This window comes from Stomoxys calcitrans, chromosome 3 (assembly GCF_963082655.1).
Source record: "Stomoxys calcitrans chromosome 3, idStoCalc2.1, whole genome shotgun sequence".
Taxonomy (NCBI): domain Eukaryota; kingdom Metazoa; phylum Arthropoda; class Insecta; order Diptera; family Muscidae; genus Stomoxys; species Stomoxys calcitrans.
The window spans coordinates 197,818,628-197,832,267 of NC_081554.1; the positions used below are offsets into that span (position 1 = coordinate 197,818,628).

Here is a 13,640-nt window from a genome sequence, read left to right on the forward strand (position 1 = left end):
GGGTCAGCAGAGGAACGGCTCAAGGAGGTGTACTGTCTCCTCTACTTTGGAATATAGCCATTAACAATATATTATTGCCTCTGTAAATAAAAGGAGTAAAAGTGGTCGCGTATGCTGATGATGTGGCAATTGCGGTTAGGGGAAGTTTCCCAGCACTCTAAGAGATATACTTCAGAAAGCCCCACGTGTAACAGCAAAGTGGGCTACCGAAAGTGGTCTAAGTATAAATCTGTGCAGGACAAAAGTAGCTCTTTTCAGCAGGAGATACAAGAACCAGTCTCCTTGGGTGGAGAGAATGTTCCATATACAGAAAGCGCAAAATACCTGAGTGTTTTGCTGGACAGGATATTGAACTTCAAATCCAACATTTTGGAAAGTGGAGAAAGGCCACTCATGCCCTATACACCTGCAAGAGAGCCATTGGCAAAAGTTGGAAGTTTTTCACCGCGTGTCATGCATTGGGTATATATACTGCAGTTATCTGACCTAAGAAGCTATATGGTGTTGTGGTCTGGTGGACGGCGCTTCAAAAGTTCACCTACTGTTCAATACTTAACCGGATCCAAAGGATGGCTTGTTTGTGCATCACAGCCGCACTGTGGACGACACCATCTGATGCACTGAATTTAATGCTACATCTTATGCCTCTATGTGGCTACCCAAATTGCAGTGACCACTGCCGTGAGGTTAAGGGAGCTTTCTCATTGGTTATGTGGCGGCCACGGACATTGTGTTATCCTTGATACAATATCCGATGTTCCAGGCAGTGTGGATTACACCCTGCCGCGTTTTTGATAAAAATTACTGTAACACTATTCCTGATAGAACCGATTGGAACTACGACTATCTCTGGTAACAGAATTTACATAGACGTCTATACGGATGGTTTCAAACTAAACGACCAGGTGGGCTTTGGGGTGTACTTTAAAGATCAAGAACTGGTCATATTGAAAAGGTTACCCGACCACTGGAGTGTGTATCATGCAAAGATCCTTGCAATTAAGGAAGTGGCGGATATAATGTCATTTCGACGATTGGCATAAATATCTTTTCAAACAGCCAGGCAGACATTAAACCCCCGGAGAACGTATTTCTGAACACAAAAACGGCACTCGACTGTCGCAGATCTCTTAATTGGATGGCTGAACAGTTCAAAATGTACCTGTTTTGGGTGCTGAGCCACAGAGATATCCCAAGGAATTGTAAAGCGGATGAGCTTGGGAGACTAGGAACTACCCTACACATTCCAGGGATACTGGAATCTGTGGGTATGCCTCTATGCCTAAGCTAAGTTTTCAGGGCCAGGCGCGAAGAACAACGGATGATAAATGGTGACAAAGAGGGGGCTGTGAGCATTACAAAACTATGTGGTCTAATCTAGACTTGAAGAGGTCTACTGCTTTGCTGTCATTGGCTAGAACAGACGTCTCAGTCATTGTGTCGATCATGACAGGTCACTGTCTAATCCGAAAACATGCTGACAGATTGAAGGTTGTCAGCAACGACTTTTGCAGAAGCTGTGAGGACATCGAAGAAGAGGAAGAGACTATAGAACACCTTCTGTGTGTGTGTCGCACACTAGCAGTTAGAAGGAGTTCCACTTTAGGTTTTCATTTCTTTGAGAACCTGTCTGATTCAGAGGATGTGAACATTCGCAAGTTAATGGGCTTTTTAAAGCGATGTGGATGGTAGAAACTAGAAGGCATCTTCCTTCTTCTGTTCCTGTGGTATCACAATGGACGAAAACATCGAAGTGAATCTGATGGCAGACTGCCACTTAAACCTAACCCAACCTTAACTTACCCTCACTGCCTTTCATTCCTATAAAATGTTGACTTCGAATATTTGCCCATTCATGCTGGCGACTTTACTGGGTATATGACGCAGACAATTTGAAATTTATATTCTGCATTGGCTGGGCGATCGATATTTGAGAATGTTACAAAGAAAATGATGCGATTAGTACACCCTCCCACTCGATGATAGTGGGTGTGAAACTATTCAAAAACTTCGTTAATCCAACTAAAACTTGTTAAGCCAATTTTATGCTGCAAATTGGTTATGAATTTCATGGTTATTTTTGGTCAGGGGGGGAGGATGGGCCGACGAATATTGGGATGACTGACTACACCAAGGTCATCGCCACTATCCAATATCGTATCCTATTGATGTTTTTTTTCTGCAATGGAACTTTGATGGGAAATTGCAATGCACAAAAAAATCTACAAATTATTGCAGCTTGACATCCTCGAACACCAGAGTAGAGAGCTTAGAGAGTGTAACAGGAAATGCATATAAAAACATTTACAGACATTGAAATGCTATGAATTTTTTAGCCCCTTTGCCACAGCCAGCTAAACTAAACGACTTAGAAAATTATTTAAATACTTTGACGGAAACGAATCCATTAGTCAAAGACTGCGCTTTACTCTGCATTTGAGGAAGATGCCACCGTTGAACATTAAATCTTGACTGTCGTAAGCACTTTTGTTAGCAGTTATGGTCAAGTCATGACTGTCATACTTGAGATAGCTGTCCCAGCTCTTGTGAATGCCCTGCTAATGCTAGTGTGGACTTCTGTGCCAGGTTTAAGCTAATAAAAGGGAACTGCTTCCGTTCTGGTTTCAGTTTGGTTGGGGCAACAACCAAGAGATGCGCATGCTTTAAAGCTTAAAAGCAGCATAGCGTGTTGCATGCGAAACTAAATTACAAATCTGACAGAGGGGCCAAGAGTCAAGAGAACAGGACCCGACAGATCAAAAGATCCAACAAAGCACTTGAAACACAACAAAACTCAAATTGAAAGCAATCATATCGCCAAGGCATGCATCACACACAGCTCAGTCACTTTGAGCTTATGTGTGTGCAAAGGGCCATAAGGCATTTAAAGCGAAAAGATGGACAACAATTGTGGGCTTGTGTTGGTGTTGTGTTGTTGTGGGACATAACAAAACATTTTCACATATGTATAACTTTCAATGCTCAATCCAGAGTCATTTAAAACAATTAATTGTCGGCTGAGGCAGAAATTGTCCAAAAACTCATGCATTGACTTTATGACAAATGGTTAGTGGCATAATTCAAGTAATGGAAGTTAGTAATGTAAGTATCAGGGAAAAATGTTCTCCCTAAGAGAGGCTGGTAGGGAGGTCCATCAAAGAACGCATTTTCCTGAGAGTTCCAAGGCGAATCTTATTTATAGTAACTGCTAGCATAAAATTGGATTTCCAAAAAAAAAAATGGGAATGTCAAAATCCGCATCGTTTGGGTGCCGGTCCATAACGGAGTAAGGGGGAAAGGGCAGACGATTTAGCGGTAAAGTCCACAGGACTGCCGTCAATAAACTTGGTTAAGCCGAAGCTTTTCGGGTCGACCCAGTCCGAGTAAAGGGAGTGGGCGGCGAATGCGCATGCAACATTGTGGAACAGCTAAACGGTCGGTAGGACGGTCTGGGGGATCTAGATCGTGAGAAGACGAGGCTATTACTGAAAGGAAATAAGAAGGAGTTCAGTATAGCTATTGGTATCGTAACGGGACACATAGGACTACGAGTTCACTTATGTTAAATCGGTGCGCAAGTAATAGCATTTTCAACATTTTAGTATTTAAAGTAAATTTTGTCAAAATTTATTTTTATGAAAGATTTCTTACAATTTGTTTATCAAAAAAAAGTTTTAAGATAAATATTCTCAACAATTTATTTTCATAGAAATGTTTCCAAAAAAAAATTATAAAATTTATTGATAAAAATTTTCAAAAATTTTTGTGTAATTTAAAAAAAAATTCAAAATTTTGATTTTATTTATGTGTTAAAATTAATTTTTTTACGATTTTTTTCCGAAAAATAAATTTTTTTTTGGAAACCTTTGTCAAAGCTTAGTTTTTTCAAATCTTCAAAACTATACACTAAAAAAAATGTTGACCCAAAATGTAAGATTTTTCCTTATCCGTAGGATTTTAACAATGAAAACGAACCAAAGAACCAAAACTTTAAAATAAATAAACTTTTAAATAAATTAAATTTCGTATTTACTAACGGACGGAGACTACCGTAACGCAGAGGTTAGCATGTCTGGCAATGACGCTGAACGCACGGGATAGCTGTGAGCACCACACAGGCTGGGACATTGAGGTCCGATCTGTATGGTGTTCATTGCTGTCACGAGAAGCTAAGCTGAGATGTTGGAATGCTCCATACGGAGTAGCTGCAACGACAGTCGCTGACAATCAGCGCTATCGAGCTGAAAGTCTCAGTGAGAGGCCGGGTGGCACCGGCTCTTGCACAATGATGATGCTCGATATGACAAACCGAATTATTAGTGCCTTTAACGACAATCGCCACCTCCACATGAAAAATGTGGCTACAACAACAACAACCACCATAAATAATCAATAAAACGATTTTGACATCTGACAAGGTCAAATACTTCGGAGTGATCTAGGATAGGAAACTTAATTGGAAGTGTCACATTCAGGAGTGTACTGAGAAGGCTCACAGATGTTGGGCACTAAGTAGTCGGGCCGTAGGCTCGAAATGAGGCCTGAATCCGAGGATTGTACAATGGCCCTACAGCGTGGTTAGACCAATACTTACTTACGCCTCAGTAGTTTGGTGGACAAGAACCATAGAACAAGTTCAGACAACATGTTGTCTTGGCATAGGCGGAGCGATGGGGACCACGCCCACTAGGGCACTGGAGACTATTCTAGATATCCGACCCATAGATATACATATTAAATGTGAGGCAACCACTGAGGCTATGAGACTTAAGGCGATGGGAGAATGGATTGAGGATGGGAGCAGCTCATACCATCGCGATATAATCGAGGCGATGATAGAAAACCTGGAAGGAAAGTAAGAGGTTTCCGATCGGATATCTGAGGTCGACTGCGAGGCGCTGCTGCCAACGCCACAGGCTTGGACTGACGTAACCCTAGTATTGCTGTCTGGAAGATCATGTCACATGCATGGATCAGAGCTAGAAGACAGAGTGAGCCTGGGGGTCTACATTGAGAACCCAGGGGCTGAGATTTGTTTTAGACTATCTGACCATAATACGGTCCTGCAGGCGGAGAACCGGGCGATCACGGAATGCGTGAGGTGGTGTGGTACTAATGCGAGGACGCGAGTTAGTATCACACCCTTTTTTATGGGTGCCGGGTCATAACGGAGTAAGGGGGAACGAAATGGCAGACAATTTGGCAGTGAAAGCCAGAGAACTCCCGATAAACTTAGCTAACCCGAAGCCTTTCGGGTGGATGCGAAAATCCTATGGGGTGATACGGATCGTGAAAGGACGAGGCTATTACTGAAAGGAAGTAAGAAGGAGGTCAGTATAGCTTTTGGTGTCATAACGGGGCACATAGGACTACGAGCTCACTTATGCAAAGTCGGTGCGGCAAGTGGTAGCATGTGGGGAAGATGATGAGACGTTGGAAAATTTCCCATGTCATTGCCCGGCCTTCCCGGCCAACAGACACCGGAACTTAGATGGGGACACGATACCAGACATAAACCAGCTTAGCGGAGTGGTATGGAAAAAAATTAAGAATATTGTAAGTAGCACGGAATACCTAACTTAAAATTTTCTTTTTCGAAGTTACTTTTTAGTGTTTTAGTTTTTAGAGCGAATAACAAGCCGAATTCAGGCTAAGGTGTATGTCCATAGTGACTTGGGACGGATTAATATCTGCATCCTCTTTTCGACCTAACCTAACCTAACCTAACCTACTGTGCTATAATAAAATGTTGAATAAAAAAAAGACACAACGTTTCATTCAAAGAAACATGTTTCTACCATTGCACTGCTCACTAACTAGTGAGTAGTTGGAAGCATGTAATCTTTTGATGGCATCGCAGTCTGATGAGGCCTCTGGGAAAGGCCAAAATCGCGATCCACAAATGCTGAGACTCTTCAAAGTGTTTTTGATGTTTTGTTTTGAAATAGAAACAAGATTTAAAAACACATTGGTCTAAGCTGGTTAATCCAACATCAAAATGATATAATTTTTGTGACCAAACTAAAAAAGCGCAAGAAACGAAAGAAAAGTTTTTTATTGAAATTTTTGTCGAATTTTTGATGGAAAAACTTGTCAATTATTAAATTTTTGATAAAGTTGCCAAATTTTAATTTGTAAAGATATTTATTGGTTGCCCAAAAAGTAATTGCGGATTTTTCATATAGTCAGCGTTGACAAATTTTTTCACAGATTGTGACTCTGTAATTGCATTCTTTCTTCTGTCAGTTATCAGCTGTTACTTTTAGCTTGTTTTAGAAAAAAAGTGTAAAAAAAGGTATATTTGATTAAAGTTCATTCTAAGTTTTATTAAAAATGCATTTACCTTCTTTTAAAAAATCCGCAATTACTTTTTGGGCAACCCAATATTTTTAAGAATAATTTGTTCAATTATTCTTTTATTATAAAATATTTAAAATATTTTTTTTTTTTGTGAAAAATTTTAATAGACGTTTTTTATGTAAAATTTTCAGAACATTTTTTTATGGAAAATTTTCTCAATATATTTTCGTATAAAATGTTACCAATGTTAGCGTTTCAAGAAACCCGACTTTCAAATTTAAATGTGAAATTCGTACCCTACTTCCAAATACCCTTCATTTGAATTCCATATTGCAGATCGGTCTAAACGTTCAATAGGGTAGCTGTATAAGTCCGCTCATGGGTTGTTGGAACCCATGAACCAGAACCAAACTTTTCATCTAGATACAATACTTATACTAACAAAAATACTGTCTTTTAAGTCTCTCTCTCTCTCTCTCTCTGCCCCCCTCTCTCTCTCTCACTCACCAGTGAGGTTAAGGTTTAGCGCCTACAGCGGAGCGACTCCAAATTTGGATTTCAGATTTTTAGCTAACTTTTATAATGGTTCCCCAAATTTTAGTTAAACCGATTCTCCTGTACATGACCATTTAAAAGTGTTGTGTAAAGGTCCCATTATAACAAACTTTAGTATTTGTATATTTTTTTTTAATTTAAACATTTTTTCTATAGTTTGTTAATTTTTGAATTATTTCTCTCTCCATCAAACAATGAGTGTCCCCATTGCGTTGTCCCCAACTGTTTGTGTTTACATTTTCTTAGCCAGCAGTCGGATGTTGCAGTTGGCTTCAAACTCATGTGAGAGATGCGGGTAATTGGAGCAAATCAAACACAACATGTGAATCATGACGACGCTTTTATTGAGGTTTTAATGCCTGTTGCATATTTTCGTAAGGCAACAGCAGCATTTCAAGGTTCATGAAGAGCATATGTTTTAGATTCGATTGCTTTGGCTGTGCCCATGTGACTTCCATGTTTGAAAACAAATAAAATCCGGGGATTGGAAAGCCGAAATAGGCATGGAGCCCCAAAGAGACGATGATGACGAAGGGACAGCTGTTTGAATGGTTGAAGTGAAGGAGAGCAACAATTTGAAAGACCAACCAACCAAAAAGTCCGAATATTCCAAAGAGAAAATAAAGACATGGGATTAAAATAAGAACAAGTTCAGGATTTCAAGTTTTCAATCAAGTGTCAAATGTTTTTAAAAGTTCTGTCAATGATTTTTTAAGGAATCTGCAGGATGTGTGGTTATTTGGGATAACACTGAACAAATCGTAAACATTTATATAAAACTGTTTGTAAGTAAATGATAAATAAAATAAAATAAAATAAAATAAAACAAAACAAAATAAAATAAAATAAAATAAAATAAAATAAAATAAAATAAAATAAAATAAAATAAAATAAAATAAAATAAAATAAAATAAAATAAAATAAAATAAAATAAAATAAAATAAAATAAAATAAAATAAAATAAAATAAAATAAAATAAAATAAAATAAAATAAAATAAAATAAAATAAAATAAAATAAAATAAAATAAAATAAAATAAAATAAAATAAAATAAAATAAAATAAAATAAAATAAAATAAAATAAAATAAAATAAAATAAAATAAAATAAAATAAAATTTGGTATAAAAATTTTGGATGGTAAATGGTAAATAAAAAAAAATAAAACAAAATAAAATAAAGTAAATTAAAATAAAATAAAATAAAATAAAATAAAATAAAATAAAATAAAATAAAATGAAATAAAATAAAATAAAATAAAATAAAATAAAATAAAATAAAATAAAATAAAATAAAATAAAATAAAATAAAACAAAATAAAATTTGGTATAAAAATTTTGGATGGGATACCAAATGTGGGACCAAGTGTTTGGGGGACCACTCTAACCCACAAAAACACCCCTAAATCGGACACATTTACCGACCATGGCAATATGGGACTCAAATTAAAGGTATATTCGAGTAGAATACAAATCTGATATCCAAGTGTGGGACCAAGTTTCTGGGGGTCCACCCCTTCCCCACAACACCCCCCATATCATCACTTATCAGGTGATATGGGGCTTAAATAAAAGGCATTTAAAGACGAATACGAATCTGATATCCAAATATGGGACTAAGTGTTGGGGCGACCACTCCAACCCCCAAAACACTACCAAATCGGGCATATTTACGGACCATGTCAATGTGGAGCTCAAATGAAAGGAAAGTAGAGCACGAAATTGATATCCACTTTCGGGACCAATTTTGTAGGGGCATACCCCTTTTCCAAAACACCCCACAAACAGGAATTATTTACTAATTATGGGGCTCACATTTAGGTATTTGGAAATAGAATACGAATCTGATATCCAAACATGGGATCATGTATTTGGGGCACCGCCCCTTCCCCAAAACACCCCCCAAAGGGTAAAAATTTACCGACCCTGTCAATATGACTCAAATTAAAGGTATTTAAATTTAGATAATTAATTTGATGACCAATTTTGAGGCCAAGTGTTTGGGGGACCCCTCATCCTATAAACTTCCCTGAAACTAATGGCAATAAGGGGTTTAAATAAATGGTATTTGAGAGAGAGCTGGATGCTGAATTTTTTCCGGGCCAATTGTCTGGGGGATGACCTCGGGCCCGGTTCAGCTAGTATAAAATAAAATTATACTACTACTAAGTTTTCCCATGAGCACTCCATTAAAGAACAGGAGATATTTTTCTCATATCGATGAGTGCAGTCCGATTAAAGTATAAGCTCAATGATAAGGGGCCTTATTTTCATGCCAAACCACCACTGAAAATTTTAAAGTGAACCCAGGCGTTCGGCGTCATAGGCGGACCTGCTAACTTCTGCAGCACTATGGCGCTTACATTATGATAACATTGAAAACGTATTCCTTAAGAATCAATGATTGCTAGGGTAGCTGTGATGTAAATTCACAAAATATGCCTTTAACAACAGAAACAAATTTTTTGGAATTTTTTTCATGCCCATCTATTTGTTCATCTAAATTTTCTTTAACAAATGTACAAGTATTGTGGTAATAGAACCGTACATCACAATGTAGCAATTGTGGTGGAGCACTTTTCGTGGAAATGTCTTTAGCCACAAAAATCTCGGAAATACCAAAGCTTCATACCCCTAGTGATAATGGACAAACAACCTTCACTTCTATCAAAGTTTTTTTTTCTCACAAATTCAACAAAATTTAAAACCGAAACACTGGAGAGGCTCGTGTCCTTCTTGACAAGGAAAACAGAAGGCAGACCCTTGAATTTGCACTTGTGAGTTGTTTCCATTCCAATAAGGAGAGACCATCCAACCAAAATTTCCCAATCATTTTTCCTTAAGACCATTATTCAAACTGCTTCACACGGAGAGAGCATAAAAATAATGAAAACTAAACTTCATTCCCTCAAAGGCCTAACATTCCAATGTTTACCTCAAACAAGAGCAGACATGTTGTGGTTGCAACCACTATGGGTTTGAGCCATTTGCCATTCACCAATTGCTAACAACAAAACATCCAACCAGGCAACGCAATGTTTGGGCCATTTACAAAACATTAGTTTAAGTTCGAGCTCGATTGTGTTAAGACGTGTTAAGCCGGAATCGGTTACCTGTCCAATTTCCAATACCAAGCGGGTCTACCAAAAAAAATTAGATTTTAAAAAAAGAAAAAAAAAAAATGAAAAAACAAAACCCATTAATAATCGAAATTAATGTATCAAGTGTTGAAGTGTTAAAAATGAGTTAATTTTTGTACAAAAAAAAAAAATAAAATAAAACAAAAAGGTTAAACAAGAAAAAAGAATCCCGTGGAGCAGATGTCGATGGAGTGGATAAGATAGTGTGGTGATTTGGTTTATATAACATAAACAAAACAAAATCAAAAACAAAAAAAATTAAAAAATAAAAGAAGAAAAATGTGAGGCTCGTCCCCAGCCATGCGGTTACAAGTTGTGAAAACAAAAGATTTGGAAAAAAATTAAAGTTTTGTAAAAAAATTGAATTGTTTCATTGAAAAACGAGCTCCCTTGGCCGATCTTTTAAGTCTGTGAGAATTTTTCCCTTGAATGAAATCTAAGCCTCAAAGGGGAGTCTACAATTGAGTCAAGAGTTGTTCGTGAGGCCCATTCGTCTTCTTTCAAACAGAAATGCAATTGTAATTAAAAGAATAAAACGACAACAACACCAACAATAAGACAACAAATTGGATTAAAGCCATTAATATTAACCCACTGTTAAATGGTTAAAGCCAAATGGTGGTTTAGGTGGTAACACAAAACCCCTGTGAATGAAAAGTGCGTCCATTGAAGAGGGGCTTTTCAAGTTCAGTCCAAAGCGAATTCTGTTCTAAGCATATTTGTTTAAGCTGAAGAGTTTGTTTTTTCTTTGTTTCAAGAATGTCAGCCAGCCTGCAGTTAAGGAGAAGTGTTTAACAAAAGATACTGGTAGAGTACCCGTGTAACATTTCCCCAGCAGAACTACTACTTGGAAGAAAATTCTGTGCTTGCATGGCAAAGTAGAAACAAAGCAAACGAAACGAAAAAAAAAGTTCCTCTAAAGTAGTTGCGTTGCAAAAAAAAGAAGAAGAAAATATTTGTTAAGCAGCTTCAAAGATGTATTGCCATTGTTAAAAATAACATCCGCGAATTCATGTTAAAACTCCCACACCACTCAGTTTCCCCTCTCACCCTTAAATGAAGCAGTAACAAATTTAAAGTAAAAAAAAAACAAAACATTGAAGCCTGAGAAAAGTCAGAAACTACAGCAACGAAAGAATCTTGAGCAGTAGTGCATAAAAGAAATGTAAGTGAAAATATGTTGAAATAATTATTTACTCCTACACATGAAAAAAATGTTTGAAAAAGATATATAAAAACTATAATCGATTTTAGTACAAAATTAGAAAAATTCAAATTTATTACATCAAAAAAATATATAACTCATATAACTGAATTTGCGGCACGCCGATCAGTTTTTCCAAGCAATTTGTGGTTTTGCAATATCACTTTCGAATTCCTCAAATTCTAGTAAAAATCTCCAAAAAATGGGGAAATAAGTCACACAAGTTTGAGTATTAAATAAAGTTTTAATTAATTGCCCAACGTTTAATGCTAGGGTTGTTATCTATGTAGACAAAGCTGTGATAAAAAACAACAAAATTTGAATTCCCAAAAAGTTGGCGAAAATCCCCTATATTTCATTAAATTGGAAAATATGTTTAAGGATATGGGATTTTTAATAGTTTCTTCATATATCTAACGTTAAATACTGGAAGTGCTATCTATGTAGGCAAAAACTGCAAAATTTAATTTCCTAAAATTTTCACCAAATTCCCCAAAAATGCCTTTAAATGGGGAAATATTTTTGAAAAATTTTAAAGATTTTCTTTAATTGTCCAACATTAATGCTAGGGGAGCTATCTATGGAGACAAAGCTGTGATAAAAAACTTCAAAATTTTAATTCCCAAAAATTAGTCGAAAATCCCCAATATTTCATTAAATTGGGAAATATGATTGAGGATTTGCGATTTTCAATATTTTCTTTATATATCTAACGTTTAATGCTAGGATTGCGATCTATGTAGGCAAAAACTACAAAATTTAATTTCCCAAAATTTTTACAAAGATCCCCAAAAATGCCCTTAAATGGGGAAATATTTTTGAAAAATTGGAATATTTTAAATATTTTCTTTAATTGTCCAAGATTTCATGCTAGGGGGTGCTATCTCTGTACGCAAGGCTGCGATAAAAAACTAAAAAATTTGAATTCCCAAAAAGTTGGCGAAAATCCCCAGAATATGGGATTTTTAATATTTTTTTTATATATCTAACGTTAAATTCTGGAAGTTCTATCTATGTAAGCAAAAATTAAAAAATTGTATTTCAAAATTATTTTTCCAACATTTTTAATTTTCCAAAATTTTAGAAAAAATGCCCAAAAATGTCTTTAAATAGGGAAATATCTTTTAAATTTTCAATATCTTGAAGATTTTCTTTAATTGTCCAAAATTAATGCTTAATTTCTTTATATTTTCCCTAAAGAGAACATTTGAAATTTTGTAAAAAAAAGATTGCACTGCAATTTTTTTTAAGAACGTTTTATTGAAGAACGATTGTGGACTTTATCCGACTATATCTTTATACAGACCGATCTAAAACTTTAGGATAAGTTTTAACTGAATTTTGTCGTCAGAGCAAATTTCATTAAAATTTTGTCACCAGAGAAAATTTCCTTAAATGTTTTTCTCAAAGAAAATTTCATAGAAATTTTGTCTTAAGATAACAATCTTAACGAAATTTTGGTTTTTGGAGAACTTTTTCTCAAACTGTTGGTTTATAGAAAATTTCCACGGATTTTTTGACTTTGGAGAAAAATTTCCTCTAAAATTTGTCAGAAGCGATATTTTTCTGGAACATTTGTCCTTAAAGAAAAGTTTCCCTGAAATTTGGTTTTTAGGGAAAGCGTTTTTAAATTGCCTCGCTTTTGATTTGAGAGAATTTTTTTGAAATTTCCTTGGAATTTGGTCCTAGAGAAAATTTCTTGAAAATTTTGATTTTGGATAAAATCTTTTGAATGCTGTTTATATAAAAAAATTCTTAGAAATTTCCCTTCAGAGAATTATTTTTTTGAAATATTGTCCATGGAAGAAATTGCATTGAAATGTTGCCTTTAAAAAAGATCAATAAAATTTGGTCTTATTTCATTGGGTCTCGCTTTCATTTTCTCTCGCTGTTGCTCCGTGTGCCCAGTTTCGAATCCCGGCAAGGCTATGCCGAATTTTTGCCCTTTTCAAGTTTTTTGCCTGTTAGGGCAAACAAACATAAGTTTTACAATTTTTGTTTGTTTTTCTTTCCAAACGAGCTCAATGATCGGAAATTTTCATGGCAAATGGAAAAGTTTTAATTATTCTACAATCTATTTTCTTCGAGTGTATTCAAGAGGCTGTGTAAATGGCTTCGGGAGTGTACAACTTTAAAATAAAAAAGTTTATTCTTCATTTCACATATTCTTCTTTTGGCTGTTCCCATGCTATGCTTCTGAAGTGTTACAATTGCATAAATTAAAAAGTTTTCACTTAAGCACACAGCGCTAGTGCTATGGAAGTGGTAGACAACGATGAGCTATGCTATGGTACGTTCATCGTTCATCATAGCTTCATTGTCGACCAACACAAAAAGAAACTACAATAAAAACAAACCGAAAAACAAGAATCTGCTGCATAAAAAGCTAACTACCCATTCCCAAAATTCTTCGAAAATTATACAACACTTTAGAGTAGGGGGAT

General features: G+C 35.8%; 1 protein-coding gene and 1 long non-coding RNA gene across 3 annotated transcripts in view; one reads left to right on the top strand and one right to left on the bottom strand.

Annotated features, from left to right (window-relative positions):
* Positions 1 to 13,640, bottom strand: part of LOC131996374 (uncharacterized) — a 204,047-nt gene that overhangs the window by 35,777 nt on the left and 154,630 nt on the right. The window lies entirely within an intron of this gene.
* LOC106088283 (uncharacterized) overlaps positions 9,932 to 13,640 on the top strand; it is a 129,052-nt gene continuing 125,343 nt past the window's right edge. Inside the window, exons 1-2 of one of the 2 annotated variants that reach the window (XM_013253719.2) lie at positions 9,932 to 10,200; positions 10,751 to 11,157. The gene's annotated coding sequence lies outside the window, so the exon portion shown is untranslated. Of the gene's footprint in view, positions 11,158 to 13,640 lie in introns of both variants that reach the window. The other variant, XM_059365996.1, reaches the window with a different exon arrangement.